This window comes from Bombus vosnesenskii, unplaced genomic scaffold, assembly GCF_011952255.1.
Source record: "Bombus vosnesenskii isolate JDL3184/JDL3185 unplaced genomic scaffold, Bvos_JDL3184-5_v1.1 scf7180000013262, whole genome shotgun sequence".
NCBI lineage: Eukaryota > Metazoa > Arthropoda > Insecta > Hymenoptera > Apidae > Bombus > Bombus vosnesenskii.
The window spans coordinates 2,434,243-2,452,210 of record NW_022882922.1 but is presented as its reverse complement, the minus strand read 5'-3'; the positions used below and the strand labels follow the sequence as shown (position 1 = coordinate 2,452,210).

At 38.9% G+C, this 17,968-nt stretch overlaps 1 protein-coding gene across 1 annotated transcript in view; it reads right to left on the bottom strand.

The window, feature by feature from the left end:
• Positions 1 to 15,375, bottom strand: part of LOC117243146 (amphoterin-induced protein 1) — a 291,568-nt gene extending 276,193 nt beyond the window's left edge. The window contains exon 1 of the mRNA XM_033510390.1: positions 15,332 to 15,375. The gene's annotated coding sequence lies outside the window, so the exon portion shown is untranslated. The remainder of the gene's footprint in view (positions 1 to 15,331) is intronic.
• Between the last annotated feature and the right edge of the window lie 2,593 nt (positions 15,376 to 17,968).

Below are 17,968 nucleotides of genomic sequence, written 5' to 3'. Positions count from 1 at the left end.
TGCAAACCAGAAATCTAGAAGTTCCCTTGTCGCGTGGAAATCGTGAGCTGTATCTACAATGGCCAGTTATCATTCATGTTATCTGTGGTGTGTCGTTATTCCGAACCATTAACGCGAAGTGTTCAGATACATCTGCTAGCTCTTTTTATCTCTTTTAATAACGAAAACGAAATATATTAGGTTTCATTAGAAAGTTCAGTCGCTATTCTGTTCTTTTAATACGTTTTAACAACCAGGTTAATTCCTGGCTATTTTTCATTAGTTAAATTGAAATTGCTCGGTAGCGTAAAATTAAAAACCTCAATCATGCCGACGGTGGAACATTCGATTTGCATTCTCCGCTCTCATTTTGTATCCGAAGTGCATCGAATGCAAATTCCTCCGCATACAACACATTCTCCTCTCTACAGATTACCCGTGCACAATGATAACAACAATAAAGGAGCCACCAAGGTCCATGATAAATCGTACGGTATTGTTTCGCCACAGCTTCCTATTTGAAAAGACAAAAAAATCCTATCGTTATATCAACGTCCGACTCTAAGGCCGTGCAAAATCTGCACAATTTTACGGTAATGGATTTGCGAATCACGTAGCCGATCATTTCTCTAATGCATTCGATACCAGTAGCCAATACACATACCTAACTTGTATCGTTAACCTCGATTCGAGGCTTTTAGGAGAACCTCTCTTTCCCTTCCAATTCGTACATTCTCGATGTAAAGCGACGATATTTTTTCAGCGTTCGTTCCTTAAAAATCTGCGTGTTAAATAAAACTGAAATATCTGATCGTTACCTGATATTAGAACGAAACAACCAGTCAATTTGTACTTTTGTTCTCATCTTTTTCTATAAAAATTATTTGAATTTATAACGGCACATTTATTTAAGCTCTCGGCGATATTTCACGAAAAATACGAACGAACGCTTTTTCTTCTTTCATTACGTATTTTTTCGAGAGATTTGTCCGTGCATTCTGAGAGAGGAGCAGTTAACCACTAGTATTTTAGCATTAATTTTAGCGGACATCGATTTCCACGCGTATGATGTTTTTTTTAAGGAGTTCCATAGAAAGCTCACCAGTTAAAATTGAAACAATATTCATACCTGACAGAGCTTTCGAATGCCTCGTGAAACTGAAATATTTTACTCATGCGACATATTAATTTTAATTAAAACCATCTTTCCCTCTTCCCCTTTATTTTTACATTTCAGTAGGAATCCGTTCGGAAGTTCGAACCCGAATGCCGTATTGATTTTTTTTTTGGCACACAGCAATGTTAAAACGCAATTAAAATATGTCGCTGTTAGTGACTATTAACACGAATAATTGTCTCGTATTACATCGTTCGACAGTCTTTTTGTGCATGTATGATAACATTTTATCATCTGCGACAGTTTAAATTCATGCAATATTTATTTCGACGCGCGACAACCTGGCCTGAATTAAAACGCGTTGTCGTCGCTCAACTATTAATATCGATAAATGACACGCATTATTTCATCGAAAGTAATTCTTTCACGTGCAGGACATCGATTTAACAATGCTTCCGTTTAAACTGTACCCGGTATTTGTTTCACCGATCATCAAGTGCAAATACAATTAAAACGCGAAGCTATCGACGAATATATAGGTTAATATCAATGAACACTTCGTATGCTGCTCGAAACTCAAAAAGAGCATTCGTTACTATTTCAAACAGCTATCGTTACTCGTACTCAAGTAGCACTTACGTTTTCCCAAGTTTCATTTTACGTAATTTCACGGCGAGTAAAAACGTATCGTAGCCAATCGATAAATAACACGCGTTATGCCATTTGGAAAGACTTTTATGAAAATTGGCAATTTATTGCTGTCAGAGAAATGTTTGTTGTTTGAAGTACGCGGCAGAAAAGAATTTAATTAACTTGCGCAGTTTCCAATAAATGATTTGTAGCACGATTTATGATTTGTTTCAACGGGTAGAAAATTACCTTGTAATTATCATTTCAGTGAGTTTTTCATTTTTCATTTCATTTCCAATTCCAGTTTGTAAATCCTTTCACGTTGCATTTACAGTTTAATTATTACTATGTACAGGATGTTCTCGTAAAACGCCATTTCGCAACCACGCATCGTTTAAATCTCCCGCGATATTTATTTTTCCGAACGCCGAGTGACAAACGCAATCAGGACACGTTACCGTCGGTAAACCAGTAATATCAACAAATACCTCGTGTTATCTTATTCGAAGTAACGCAATTTACCACGTCTATCTAGCAATGTCAATTACTGAAGCAGCGCGTCAATCCTCGCCAAGAATAACAACACGTCACTGTGCATCAAGTGCGACTTACCACGTTTCATCGAATCACCTGCGCTTGCATCGAATGAAATTTTTTAACTTTTTGGTGAAAAATATCGTTCGTAACGATAATCAAAGATTCTATGTTTGGTAAACTGTTTGTAGAGATGATAGGACAACCGAAACCTGTTCGACTATACGTATTGTTGTATCCTATTAAATGTCAGATCAACTCAGCAGAATTCGATGCCCGACTACAAAGGATCTAGGTCAGCGAAGTCACTTGTTCTTCGCTGAGAGGTTCGAGAGTATCGTACTTTACGAAGATTATACAAAGGCAGAATTTCTGTCGATGAATGATCATCTGTCTAATATATGCTCAATGTGAATGCGAAGCCTAACGAGATTCGTTTATTGAATGTATCGAGTTGCAGAGTGAAATCCTCGGCGAATCGCCTTATCGATTACGATGTCTCTTTTATGCCCCTTATTATCCGTTTATGCGGCTTTTTTCTGAAGCAATACGATTAATAGGAATAAAATTAAAGCCGATTTATCAAGAAATACTTTGAAACTATTCGACGTGTTCGCAAAAGCCACAGCAAGATACTCAACAAGGCCAGACATCTTTAGGTATGCTGTCTGATCCCTGGAATGACCTACCTGGAAATTCCTGGAAGGAATTCGCTCGTAGAAAAAAGGATTAACGAGAAATAGCAAACCGTTAAGACATTCTTCGCTTTTGCAGCCGATATTACGTTTAAAACACTTTTTTTTAAGGAACAGAATGCTTTCTCTTATTATTCGATGAATTCCAACTCATAAACATTTATTTGCAGTTTTAATGAAACTGCAGAACTCAGTAATATTTAGAAAATTTAATATCGCGAAACGTTTTCACAAACCTAAATATGTTGACAACTTGGAAACATTCCACTCTATCTGTAGGCGTTCCGAAATTACTAAATTTGAAATAATAACTCTAACTCTATTTATCTCGTACATAAGTGATTATGTGTTACCCCAAAGTTAAACAATTCGATCGATTTGACATACTTACGACTTGTCAGAAAAATAAGCCTCCACTTCAAATTGCCATCATGTTAACAAGAAGCCAATAGACATTCAATTATTCACGATTCCACCTGTTATTTCACAAAGTCAAACCTGTCGTTATCTTTGATACTCGCGTAATCCTGAACAGGTCAGATGTATTTCATCATAGTCGAAATATCGAACACGAGATTAGCAGAATGGTTATGGCGCGTGTGCGTCTTCCAGAATACGACGAATAAAATGGCTATATCGGTAAGAACATGGTGGCGTAGCGCCCTTCAGGATACCAATCTCGCGACCCTTTATCACGACCAAGTATCACCGTAACGATTTATTGTGTCGTAGGGCTCTGCTTAAGATAAACAGATCTAGAGATCGCGTGTTTGATGTCGGTCCAATAAAACGGCAATCCCTAGACCAGCTGAATCAGTTACAAAGTTCGTTTTTAACTTGGAACGACGAAACGACACGCGAGCCCAAGCTTAATAGCTTTCGCGGATTGTGTACACTCGCAGATTTTCAAATTTCTACGACAGATCTATTATTTATAAACTTGAACTTCGGTAATAACTTCCTCTGAAATCGCGTCTGCTTTAGATTTAAACGGTTAATTTTTTAAAATTATATTTCATTGAAATTTTGTAGCTTTCGAATTAAAAAGTATCAAACGTTTGGTCTCCAGTCAAGAAGGCAATTTTAGTATTGGAGTTTTAACGCATTCGACAAAATTAAATATAAATAACATTGTTTTATTAAAAAACACTCTGCATATAGAATTATCTTTCCGTGTAGTTGACTTCTATTTCGTTTCCATCTAACAATACAAAAGGATTTCACAGTGAACTTCAATAATATAGCAGAAGAATCCAATTTCCTGCAAAATGTTCCGATCACATATGTATCTCCATTGTACGCTGATATGACAACGGGATCGATCTAAATGATCCAGCATGTCATAGATCACAGCGGCATATCGACACATTTGTAGAGTCTTTCCTGCGTCAATCGAAAGACCGAAGGAGTCGATTATCAACGACTTCCAAAGAATCTCAAACAAGGATAAGAAGGTTTCGTTGTAACGCCGATCTTTCTCTCATCGTGAATGGATCATTAATCATTCAGCTTGCTAATGGTCATCGAGACTAGATCGAAGCAACGCGGTGCATGAACTCCTCCAGCAGAAGCAGGATACTGTAGAGATGCGCGCACGTATCGCAAAGAGTAAATCGCAAAAGGCTCCTTTCAAGGAGACCTCCCAATTCTTCTACGAGCGAACACGCAAAGGGTGGTGGACGCCGGTTAACTCTATCCTTTGATCGAATTCCACCACACGGAAACAGCAGAGATAGGACAGCGTTATCGTACGTGCCACCGAAAAGGTGGATAAGGATGATAAAGACGCTGAAACCTAATCGCACACGACGATGAGTAGCGTCGAGGATATTCTGTGGCATCGTGTATACGTATACACACGAACCGAAAGAAAGCCGATGAAGTATTCTGTGCAGGATGACGCATATAGAGGGTACGGATCGAAGGAAGGAAACCGGAAGGAACGAAGCGGTCTATGTGTGTCGTTGGTGTTCGCGTTTATTGGTAGCAGATAGGCTGATGCGTCGGATCATTAGGGAAAGGGCGAACCTTTTAAATAGACGAAAAGTTGCCAAGGTGTGTATTGTGCTTCGAGCTGGCAAGATTCGGGCTGGCATGCTTCGAACACGAAGAAAAAGCTCGAGGAGGCAGGGGAACGACGGAGAAAACAGGTCGGGCAAGTGCGCGTGCGATCGAGCAAGGGTAGATGGTGAACTTTTTTGTTCTGTTGATAGGGGATGAAAAATGGAGAGTCACGGAGAGCTCGATTAGAAACAAGAATATGAATCGGCCACCCCCTCGATCGTCAATATTCATAGGACGTAGTCAGGGCGTTGTTACTTAGGCACCTCGGCTATTTAGAAAAGAAAAGCTGGCCGCGAAATGAGGGGATGATGCCACGCCGCTTCCCTTCGGACGGGAGCCAAGGTATTCTCCATCCATCGGTAAAGCGTTTAACGACCTAGAAGTCGAGAGTCTGCAAGATTCGCGAATCGACACGCTCGAATAATTAGAGAGAGAGAGATAATTAGAAGAGGTTAGTGAAAAAAAAAGCTGTATCCGAGAGGCTTGGACGGAGAACAATGGATCTTTGGTAATTAAACGGCGAGCCTTCTGTTCGCCGTTTCTTCGATTAAATACGATGATATGAAAATGGAAGAAAGATGGAGAGCTATTGACACGTGCGACCGTACAAGATTTGTCGTAAAGGTCGCATATAAATTGAAAACCACGATCGATTCGGGAACTTAGAGGGAGAAAATCACCGGGAATAATTGGAACAGACTCGCTAAATGATAACCCGGTCAACGTTATCGTTGGGAATCCGCTCGAACTGCAATTAACACTTTCCAATTGCCCATTCGAATGTGCATTATGCCGAAATCAACGAATTCGTAGCTTCTCACCGACTCGTTCATGCGAATAATTCGCTTCGGTTTGTTTGCGCTTGCAAACCGACGAGCTCGAACATCCTAATTTTATAATAGCTAGCAAGTTCGTGTCATTATTCTAAGCGAATATCCACGAAGTAACGCAGTGAACCGCGTTTTCCTTCCGTATTTCATATTCTTGCTGAATTTCTCAAACTGTTAGGCGATATTGGAATAACGTAAGAGGAATTTTTACACGTGCATAGGTTGAAATGAAAGTCGTTTGTCCCGGTTATATGGTTTCTGTAAACTTATACACGGCGTCATGTTACCGAAAGTATACTCATTCGGGAGTATTTCAATTACCCAGTGAAGTAGATGCTCGGGTAATTCAAATTTGTGAAAATGGAAATTGATATCGTAGGGGCGAAGTAAAGAACTGTAATGACGATTATATCTAAAAAAAAGGTGCTGTCATTTGTTTCGTCTAAAAGTTTTAATAACGGTATTATACACTATTCTATTCGCGTTCTATTCGCAGAAATACGTTCTAAAAATGAAGATAACCACTTACATCTTGGCATTCAAAAAATATCTGTCAATGTTAGGTCAGTTTCTATCTATGTACGTATTTCATACGTGATTCCTAATACGTTCAAGACATATGATCCAGTAGAATAAATTATTCATGTTAATTCTAAATATTATGTTTAAAGATATTATAGAAAAAAATCAAACTATAAATGAAGCAGTTTTACGGCCAATCAATATAGCAAAGTAATCAGTTAACTAGATTTGTTACAAATGAAATTAGTTGAAATGCAACCGCAACAACTTCTTTCCTGCCATCATACCTGGAACTCGTTTTTCATCATAAAACAAAGGGATCTAAAACACAGAGGAAAATTCCAGCGTCCTTATTGTCGGGAAACTTTTCGACGACACCTACTGCAGGCAGAACGTCCTTCCTTGTAAAGTTGCCAGTTTTTGTCGACTGGCTACGTTTCACGTTGAAACTTACGGAAGCCACGAGCAAGTCGCGGACTGATGAATTATTGTACATTAGCGGAGAACGTCGCTTTGTCCGGGAATAGTAGCGTACAAAGTTAAAGACTCTGCGAATTTTGTATTCCAGGAGGTAGAATTGTTGCGAAAAATAACAGGTCACGAAATTATGAATGGCCGGTTGAGCTCACTGAATAAACGAACGAGCCTTGAAATTTACAAGTTTCCGCCACTATCGCGCGCGCCATTGTCACCGGGTGTTTCGAATTTTCACCGATTCATCGAAATAAGTCGATCCCGTGATTCAATTGCCGCCACCGTAATAAATATCGGTGATGAAATTTTCGAAGGGAAATTAACTTTATCTCGATGAAAGCGAGAAATTATTAGCGCGCGTGAAAATTTCCTAAAGTAAAATTAATGCCGATTCGACCGGACGGTAGTGAAAAATTGTCAATGGCCAAAGAAATTTTTAAAGCGATATTAATATCCATCCAGAATCGTCGGAGAACGAAAAATTGTCAGTAGCCAAAGAAATTTTCAAAGCAAAATTAATTTCACCCGACCCACTCTCGACGTTCGAGGCGAAAAATCGCTTGGCCACGGAATCGAGTCGTGAGTAATGTGACTCGCGTATAAAATCCGTGCCAATTTTCGACCGGATTTCCTAGAGGAGCTGTATGGAAAGCTGAATGGCTGACGCGCGTTGATTGCATGCCTTATAACTGTAAGAAAGGATACATCGTTCACACGGATACGCACTTACCCTTCTGCAGTGAGTTACGTTCTCTCACGAATAAACAACTATACTCGCAGAGATTTCTCAACGGGTCCCTTGCGCTCTCTGTGTCCGCCTCGTATAAATCGTCGGGTAACATTCTTCGTCTCTGCCTGCCGCACCATCTAACTTATTCCTGCATGCTTGCGGTGTACAGTTTGATGTAAACGATCAAACATTCACAGGATGAAATGAAGGCAAACGAGCTCGTCGTCCTGCTACTATATACATATACGTATATAGGTTTGTTTCTTATTTGAACATGCAATGGAGTTGGTAGCGATAATACTGATATTGCCTGTCAATGAATATTGATAGTTCGAATAGTGGATGCTTGATTGTCGATAACGATATTTGTAGATACGGGGAAGAAGTAGGACGTAAGTCGTGTTAGGTGTAATATATCAATGGAAATGGACTCGGGTATTCAGAAAGTGCAACATCATTCGTCTTTGTAACAAGTATAGTATCCGATAACGTCGAGATTCGGTAGTATTAAGAAATCAACGACAAAGATGGAGTATTTATTCTTAGATACTTATCAATGTCTGCATATTGCATTATATAATTATTGGTCAAACACATAGAATTTTTGTATTGATAAAGATACAAATTTTTCTTAGAGACACTGCCGGGTGAAATTTCACTAAGGTTGTCAATAATCTAATTAGCCTAGCGATGATTGAGGTCCATAGATGGAAATATAATTTTTGTATGACAGGACAGGTAATCAAAAGCGTGAAATTGATAACCACAGAACGTTTTTGAATTTTGTCATTAGATTGTCGATAAGATACGATGGAAACATCGTATCGGTCAATATTAGGATACCAGCATAGGTCGACTGATATTGCGGCATCTGGAACTATATATCTCCCCTAGTTATCAAACGTTTGAAGATTTAGTGGCGTCAGAGGGGTTATCGCTTCTAATCGCGAATACAATTTAAGGCTCGTCGATATGGTGAACGTTACGCCAGATTCACCAGACGTCCTTGAATTCAATAGCGTTGGAAATGTTACATCTGTATGTAATCAATGGATCAATCGATGTAAAGCTGGAGTGCGCAACGTGTGTGAATTTAGTATGGATTTATCACTCGTAATCGGTGGATTTGATAACGTCACGTGTAGAGCAGTGAGTAGATGTGGAACATCTTTGGTTTCAATGACGTTAGAAGTACTAAATCTAAAGCGATGCACAGTTGCTAGAATTACGTTTGATTTTATAGCATTTCGAGTATTATCGCCAGATGGATAATTTTGATATTATCCACGACCATTAAAAAATTCGCTCGATAATAAAATTTTAATTATCAGAAACAATCGTCCACGATTCGCTTAATACACACACACACATACATACATACACATATATGGTCGAACAGGAAATCACAGTTGATTGCAGCCGCACGAAAGAGAAACGGCGTTCTCCGGAAACGAGCGATAAGAAACTGGTTCCTTCATCTCTGATCCTACCGATTTACCGTCAAAGAGTTTATTTCTTCCAACTCGGCGACGGATCTATCGCACTTCCTTAATTGTATCGGTAGGATCAGAAAGGACGAAGAGGAAAGCGAGAACACGCTCGAAGCTTACCAAGGAAACGCGGCAGCTCGCGGATATTTTTCCACCAACGCGGCAAGTTCATTTTCAGCTGGGTCACGTGCTTGCCTCGAATGGCGGGCAAAGAAAGGAAAATCCCGAGCCTCGGGGCTCGTAAAATTTCGTGCGGACCCAGCCAGCTGCTGGTAGATTAAACGCTTTTTATCCGAAACTAATCCAGTATGCAGAATCGAATTAAAATTGTCCTCTCTTGGATATCATTTACGGTCCCGCTGAGGTTTTTCCAGTTTTCGATGCTGCGATATTTCGCGAAAATTGCGGAGAAATTTATTTCATGAACCTTTCCGGTGTGAATGCCCCTGTGACCTCACTGCTACTGTCATTTGTTTCTAAAAGTAGAAGATGCCTGTGACTATGTGTTACTTTTCTTAGATTCAAAGATCGATATACGTATATTTTTACAAATCATATTAGATTTCGTTTTATTTTTATTCGTGTTAATTGTAGTAACTGTGTCGACGAGAAAGAAGAATATCTATCATGAATATACAATACGAATATCGAATTATTTTCTCCTTTGAGAGTGAATATGAAGATAAACGTAACGAATATCTGTACTTTGTAGAATTTCAGCGCAAAAAATTTGTTCAACGGTATAACGCTAACTGATTTAATACAAAACACGCATGTAGGTATAATCAGTGTCTACATTAATAGCGATGCTTTAAATAAATATCTTTCCAAATAAATATCTACAAACTACATTCTAACATCGTTTTTCGTTCTGTACAGATGAATGAAGTTTACGATTTTTCACTTGCATATACTCGAATACAACATTCTAAAATTCCAAATAATTATAATTGTATTTTATCCTTCATTCTGCATAAATTTATGTGCAGACATTTTTAATATACCTACCTAGCAGCTCATTAGGGAAAATACATCATGTTTCTCGTAAATATAATAAACCATTTGTACGAACTAAATTACTTAATCAACGTAAAAACAAGGATATACAGAATTCAGTTAAAAATTCTATTTAAGAGTCTACTACAACTCTGTAAAAATTCTTGTAGACCAGCTACACTAAACTAATGTTCTTTCGCGGTGTTAATCTCCGCTAAAAGGAACTATAACGCCGCTCAATTACCGTTCAAGAGAATGTTTTCAGGCTGGTGTAAGATACTTAAACATGTTCAAAGACCTGCGGAAATTTCACCAACCCGTTTCCGGCTCCTCGTGAGTCTCGTCTTTCGTGTTAGAGCAGAAGTTAATCTAAAAAGCGAAGAAGCAGACGTTCCGCCGCGCCGGCCAATACACGTTGTCGTGTTCTTTCGAGAGACACGAGAGAGCTTAAAAATGGCAGCCAAATACTCGTATATCTTGACCGTGCAGACGGTTAAAAATATTCTCAACCCGAGTAAAAATACAAGCCCCTTACACGCTACAGTGGTTGAGCAGGTTTATTGACAATGCTGTTGTCTTCTACAACGAAAACGAGCTCAGTATATTCCTGTAATGAAATATAACAGTGCAAGCTTGTCTGGATCAGGATTAAACCATATGAATAATTGCAACAGCGTGAAAAGTTCCGTTTGTGTGATATTTCGATCGCGATAAATCAAATATTTAACTTGACGATTGTTAAATCAGTAGATGAATAATTCTGATAAAACGATTACTAAACGTAGACATTCTGTTTCCTTCAATGTAATATATATTTCATCATATGAAAAAAAATATCCGTATATTTTTCAAATTAATTAATGTTACGATGTGTTGATTTCCCAAAAAGACGATAAACGCTACTTTAGCTTATCAGCTTGTCAACATACACGTTTCTCACTCATACACGGTGCTACTATAAATCAATCAAAGTTTTTGGACGCATACACGAGGTCCAGTTACTGAAATCACCCTGTATATAATTATTTCCTGACATAAGTTATTGTTCGTAATAGCAGCACTCAAGTAACAAACGAAAAAATGGAGTAACGAAGAGGAAAAACTGTATAAGAACCAGATTCCTCGTAAGAATTAGACAGGTATTTCGCGTGGTATCGTGACCGAAGCAATTTGCATCGTAATGAAAGTCAATTACAGCGCGTTCCATAAATCACGAACGCGTACACGCCACTGGTCGTCGCCGGATTTTGTGTATATCGTTCGGTACTTGTAGATTTAGGAGAGTTTCGCGGTCCCGTCGCGCTGGAACCGCGCAACTTCCATTCCAACTAGCGCGCACAACGTCGAATACGCGTGGCGAGCGTTCCAGTCTATCTAAATTTATTTCCATAAACGGCGTAAGTCGTCCGAGCTGTTCGATCGTGACCGTCTGTCGGTTTCAAAGAGAACTTGGCGGTTCGAGAAGTTTTATTGGGGATGGTGTTCAGTATCTGGACAAAAGAGAGACAAAGTTTCCTAATCCGCAAGGATTCGCGAGAAAGTTTAACCGTTTTTTTTCCTCCCGTTGTACGATTACTTTGCATTCATTTCCGTTGATTACGGGAACTTATTTGCTTGCAGCCAGAGAGAATGAAAAGAGAAGAAGCTTCGTATACTTTGTTTGCTGGTTTATCGCTGAAAGAATACTTTTATCTCGGTATTTTATTTGAGAAAATTTCTAGATGCTTACTTTGATAATTATAACAGTGTTGGATTAAAACTTAAGGAGAAATTGAGTATTAAGATTGTAAAAGTAGCAATTTAAAACAATATAAGAGGAAAGATAATACGAAGTAATACTATATTACAATATTACATGTAAAGCAAGCGAATATGAAATCTTTGAATTATCGGTTTGTTATTTTATTGAAAGAATTATGTAAATTGCGTTACCCTTACTCACGCTTTCGCATAGCAAGCTCAAAGTTCGAAACGGTGCGAAATCCAAACGCGGTGTGTCGTATTTTATCTTCGCGTCGTAAAATCTAGAAAAAGTCGACCAAACTGTGGAAACTTTTAGTTGCTTGTTCAGTGCTTCGCGGAGCGAAAGGAAGTCATCAATACGTTCTTTTACCTCAAGTTCGCTATTCAAAAACCAGATGCCTCCAAAAACTTAAGCAGTTTATCCAACGTGATTATCTTAAGTCATATACGAAGTTAACATTGAAAAACTATAGAGGAACGAAAGAACAAAAGAAAACTAAAACTCTATTTTCAGTCTGCTATAGAATCATTTAGTTTGCCATGAAGGATAGCAAGCATTAATTATTCTCCGATATCGTGTTATTATCCATAGCAAAATACCTTCGATTTTCATAAAACATACGTTATTTTCATCTATGTCCTTAATCGTGGTAAAACCATCTTTTACCATTCAATATTCTTCCCCATAAGCAAAATACACGTAGTTCCCTCCATCAGAGCTCGTTCACTAAGCTTAGAAAATAAATCCGCTATTTTTGTTACCGGAAAGCGCACGAGGGAGACCGCTTAAGGAGATTACTCGTCTCAAAGTAATTCAAAATAAAACGAAGAAACCGGCCGAGGCAAATAGCGGACGGACGATTAAATGCTTCAAGACGTTACATCACCTTTTTTCCAACTTTCAACAGGGATGAAATTAACCTTGCCCTGCTTCTCAGCGTGGAACTTTTTCTTTCGATTCATTAAAACTTCAAGGCTCGGGCATGTTGTATGATAACGCCGTGAAACGGCGGTTCGGCGGATCTTCCGGCCAGAAAAGGGGAGAGAAGGCCAGAAAACGGAACGAGTTGCTTTCTTTCCCTCTCTCTTTCTCTCTCTGTATTTTTTCTGCTTGTGTGTGTAACTGTTTGTGTGTGTGTTTTAAGCCCACCCTCCGATCTCTCCTTGTGCGCCAAATTCACGAAACAGGACGTGCGATAGCCTGGTTCGCCTGGCTCTTCGGTACTTTTTCCAGCGTAGCAAGACGATTTAATAAAGGGAGCGGAAACATCGCAGTTCTTGCAAGCTGGAACGGATTGAAGCTCGAGTGGCTTATTTCTCCACCAGCCATACTATTTTACTCGAAATTTCCTCCTTTGCGTGCCGAGTGGCCCGTGCCTCGGCACGACAAGATATAAGCGAGGCAATTAGCCGCGTTAAGATAAACAATATCGTGATGATTTTTTATAAAGGAAAAGGAGATAGAGACACGTATCCACAATTTTATTGAGAAGAGAAACGTACTCTGCGGTACTTGTGTCCGATCTAAAACGTACTTTGCAACCAATACTGTTGTAAATTTGTGAACTGATATAATTGATAATATATCCAAGGTATAACATTTCACTGTAGTATCATATGAGAAAATTGAAACGTGGTCCTCATTAAAACATTCTTCTTATCACTTCGATATTTTGCAGAGAGTCTTCCCATTTCCTATACAGGGTGAGCCAAAAGTTATATCCAAGCGTGGATGAAAAAATAAAAAAGAAAATATAGAATAAAATCTTTTTCATCGAAGCTTAGCTTCCGAGAAATTCAAGTTTGAAAATTAAGTAATTAAGAAAATTAAGTGTACTTGAACTTGATTAATCACCGGCTGAATATGACTAAACATTATATATGACACTATCCTAGATGCGAAAATAATTGCAAAGTGAAAAATACAATTTTTCCATTTAAGGTATCATTTCCAAAAGATTGAATTTGTACATGTTTAGTCGTGAATCTGCCTAGTAGTCGCGTATGATAGATTTTCAAATTTATTTCTCTCTGAAATAAAGCACCTTGTGAAAAAATGTTATTCTACACTTTCGAGTTATCTTCATACGTAGAATGATTTCCTGCTGATCATTTAGTCCTGTCCAGTCCGAAATTAACCATGTTCGAGTATACCTGATAAATTTTTAAATTTGATTTTCTCAAAAACTAAGCTCCGGGCGGGAAGATTTTATCTTACACTTAGTTCCTGTCTTTTCATGAAGAATCACCACGTGCCCTTTTATGCATAATTTTCGGCCGCAGCCTGTATAATCCAACTCATACAAATTCAATGAGCAACGATATAAATATCCCAAAATTTAAATAATATAGCGATATATAATTAAAAAAAAGATAGTTAAACTCGAATCCAACGTAAGGGAACAATAGACATCGTTCGAGTTTTATATTTCTGTCCAGTCAGAGAGATACACGAAACGTCTGTCTGCGTCGCGGTAAAAGGCAACAAAAGTATTTGCAGCGATGACCGAGCAATCTGAATGGGTTCGTTGCCGGTTAACCGAATGGTCGCACGAGAACGGCGCGACGCGGCGTGGCGCCGACGTTTTTTTACCAAATAATTAGACGAAAACGGTGAACACGAACGGCGAGAGCGCATTTAGGACGAGGCCTTCGCCTGACAAATCGGTTCCGCGAGGTTTCTCGTGAAAACAGGCCTCGTGACAGAATCAAGTCTACGATTTTTTAATTCTACTCTTTCGCCTCGCGAAAGTTTATATCTTTATTTTAGATGCGACAAAAGTAAGATCCTAGCCTGTGGCGGAACTTCAAAACAACAGAGAGTGGAAGGAGGAGAGAGAAACAGGAAGGAAAAGTTGGATTTTTAGGTTTGTTAGCCATAGTCCATTAAAAATTAATAAATTTCAACCAACCGACACAGCAGCCCTGAAGCACCGCACGAGTGGAGAAATCTGCTTCAACTATAATTAACGAGCTAAATAAAAAGCTCTTTCGGATCGGAGATTTTCATTTCAATTTCGTTTCCTTTGTTTTCTGTATTTTTCCCATTTCCGTTTTATTTTTACCAGACTTCCAGATTCGCTATATTTTGCCAGACCTCCTATTTTTTCTGTTTTCATCATAAAAATGGCAGAGTTGCTTCAACTCGCTCACAGCATGCCGTTTAATTTCTAGTACTCTCGACTGTAAATAATTAGTATTGCCAGCTGGCCGGGTCGGTGAAAAATTAATTTCTTCCATCGTCCATAGTAATAATCGCGAGATAGCTGTCACGTGACCTTTCTGTGGTCGTGAGTGATATCGTTTCGAATCAAAATGGAAAATCCGAACCGGAGACGCGAGCAACGCATTACATGTGAGAAAAGAAACTGTACGGGGTCTCAGCAGGAACAACCGCCTCGGTTTGAAAACGGCGAGAATCGTACATCTAAAGTGAGTCACAGCACGTTTCTTTGAAAGCGCTGTCATTAGGCTACGTAAGCACATCAGAGACGCACACAAACTCGTTAATGATCACTCGGTCTTACCTCGAAAATCTCGATCTTCCTGTTCCTCATGGGATGGAAATCTGAAACAGAAGATGTTACAAGTTTTTAAATTGGTTCTGTAAGACAGCAAGCTGCAGTTTTACCTATTTTGCATAAAAAACGGTTTATGATTTCGGTTTCACAGCAGGGATAAGCCTGTTGTGACTAAATGCCTCCCTAAAACTCTACACAATAATAAACGTTTCCACAAATTTGAATCACTACTCTCATTAACGATCCAACTTCTAATAGTCTTTTTTTACGTTTTCCATCATTCGATTCGCCGTTAGCCGAACCATAGCAAACAGTTGCAAGAACGAAGAAAGGAACCGCACGAGCCAGAGCTTCTGGCCTGGAGGCACGAGCCACTCGAATCGCATACGCCGGCTTAATTATGGCGAACCCGTACATGTGCAGCGGTAATTATCGGATCGTAAAGTGGCACATTTATCACGCTGTACATACAGATTTACTCTCGAAGCACAACAGAAGCGCTGAGGGCCTCGGAGAAGGAAAGGATGATTTCATAATGACGCTTTTTGTTCGGTCGACGGTTTTATGGCGTGCACGTAGCTAAACTTTGCAAACCGGAAGTTGCCGCGAACAGGGACGCGCCGGTGAACAAAGACATCGTGGGCCGTAACGAATGTTGAATGACGTGTCTCTGTCTCTTTCTCCCTTTCTCCGTTTTCCTTTTCCCTTTTTCGTCCCGTTCTCTCTCGTTTTGTTTCTTCGAGTTTCATTTTTGTATTGTGTAAACGTAAACACGAGCAGAAAAGCGATGGAGAAATGATGGTAGAAAGAAACCAGGTTACGGTCACATCGGCTAATTACCATATAAATTATACTTGGACAAATCTTAGACGATTCCGCGGCACGATCGAGCCACTAACTGGTAATTAGAGGTTCGTTAACGTGACCCAGCGCTGATGAAATCGCGAAAAAGTGAGTCATCGAGTTCTTTCATCTCTAGCATGAAGAAGTGCTGGACTACGTGTAATGCGAGGATAGTTTTACGATACTCGTGCGGCGTGATTGCCTGACAGCTTTTAAGGTTTTACCCCAGCTTTCTCCAATTTCATTCGCCATCGGAAAAACTTGAAATTCTTCTGCCACTGTTGCCCATTGCGTTCTATCGTCGTGTTTGATATTGTCGGGCTTTAGAACATTTTACCCGCCAATGACACGGTCTAAGTCAAACTGTGTCACCTATTTCTTCTTTATAACTGTTGAGAGGCTGACATCTTTCTTGCCATTGATGTTCACTAAAAAGTGGTTGAGGTAATTTAGACGAAATTCAAAATTAACAATTGTACTATGTATAATTCGACTTTTTGAATGAAATAAATTTATACAGAATTATTCTACGTGAAAAATAAAGATTAATTTAGATTACATTTTAGATCTTAGACTGATGCTGTCTACATCTTTTGGCAATTATTGTATGTTTTTAGAAATTTTCAATTTATACAAAAAGCGTAGAATCAATAAATCCGCTTCCAGATGTTAGTAGCATAATAATAGAAAATACATTTAAAATTGTTTGCTGCCACTTCCTCGTTCTTCATATCCCTTGACGGACAATATATCCAAAGCTACCCACCAGGATTACCCACCTAGGGTGTTACAAACTATTGTCAATGAGAGTATCAAAGAGAAAGACCAAAGCGTTCATATGTTGCAGTTTAGCGAGGTCTGTCATACGATAGGTTGGGCGAGTTTTGGTACTTGACCCTCAGAAGAGCACAACAGGGGTCCTTACCAACCTTCTATAAGTTTCATATAGGGTGATCCAACATAAGTGTCATTTGTGGTTTTAGAGGTTTTCATGGCTTCGGCTGTTATAGTTAGCATTGTTTGAGGTTTCGAGGAGTTACTCCTGTCCGCTTCGAGGGGAGCGTTAATATTCAAGCAATATCGCAGCTTGTTGCATCTGATATTAAATAACACCATGGGATTCATCTTTATTTGACTGACACAACTTTGTCCATAAAATATAAAGCTTTATCTGGAAGCGACAATTCGAGTGTGATACTGCTTAGAAATAAAATAAATAGATATAAAATAGTAATATTATTCATCTTTTTTGTTGTGTAACGTTTCCCAGAAATTTGAGATTTTTTGAAAAATACTCGAATGTTGCATCACTGCAATTGAATATTTTAAAACACAGGGAACATACATAATAATGTTTTATAGTATATTCATTGTGCATGGGAGATATGATGAAACGAATGGATTCCTGTGTCCAGAATATGTGGATTCTGTTTAGAAAGTAAAATGCAATTGCACCACGGAAATGCATTGTTGCAATCGCAAAAAAAAAAAAAAGGAAAAAAAGAAAGAGGATATAGGAAGCTGGAGCTCCTTAAATCACCCTGTTCTTTCCATCTCTTACCGAAAAAGACACGAGACTTGCCCCAGATACTCGGCTCCCGTATGACTATTCTCTTCAACATTTTATTACATGTACTTACGTTCCCTCGTGTATCAATTTTAACGCTTTAGAATGCAGCTGCTAGGTGAGCCATATAATGTGCTGCAAGGTGTACCCTACAAATTCTAACGATGGCGACAAAATTATCTTCCAACATCTTATTCTCTATGGAACAGATATTTCGCATACACGAGTTACAT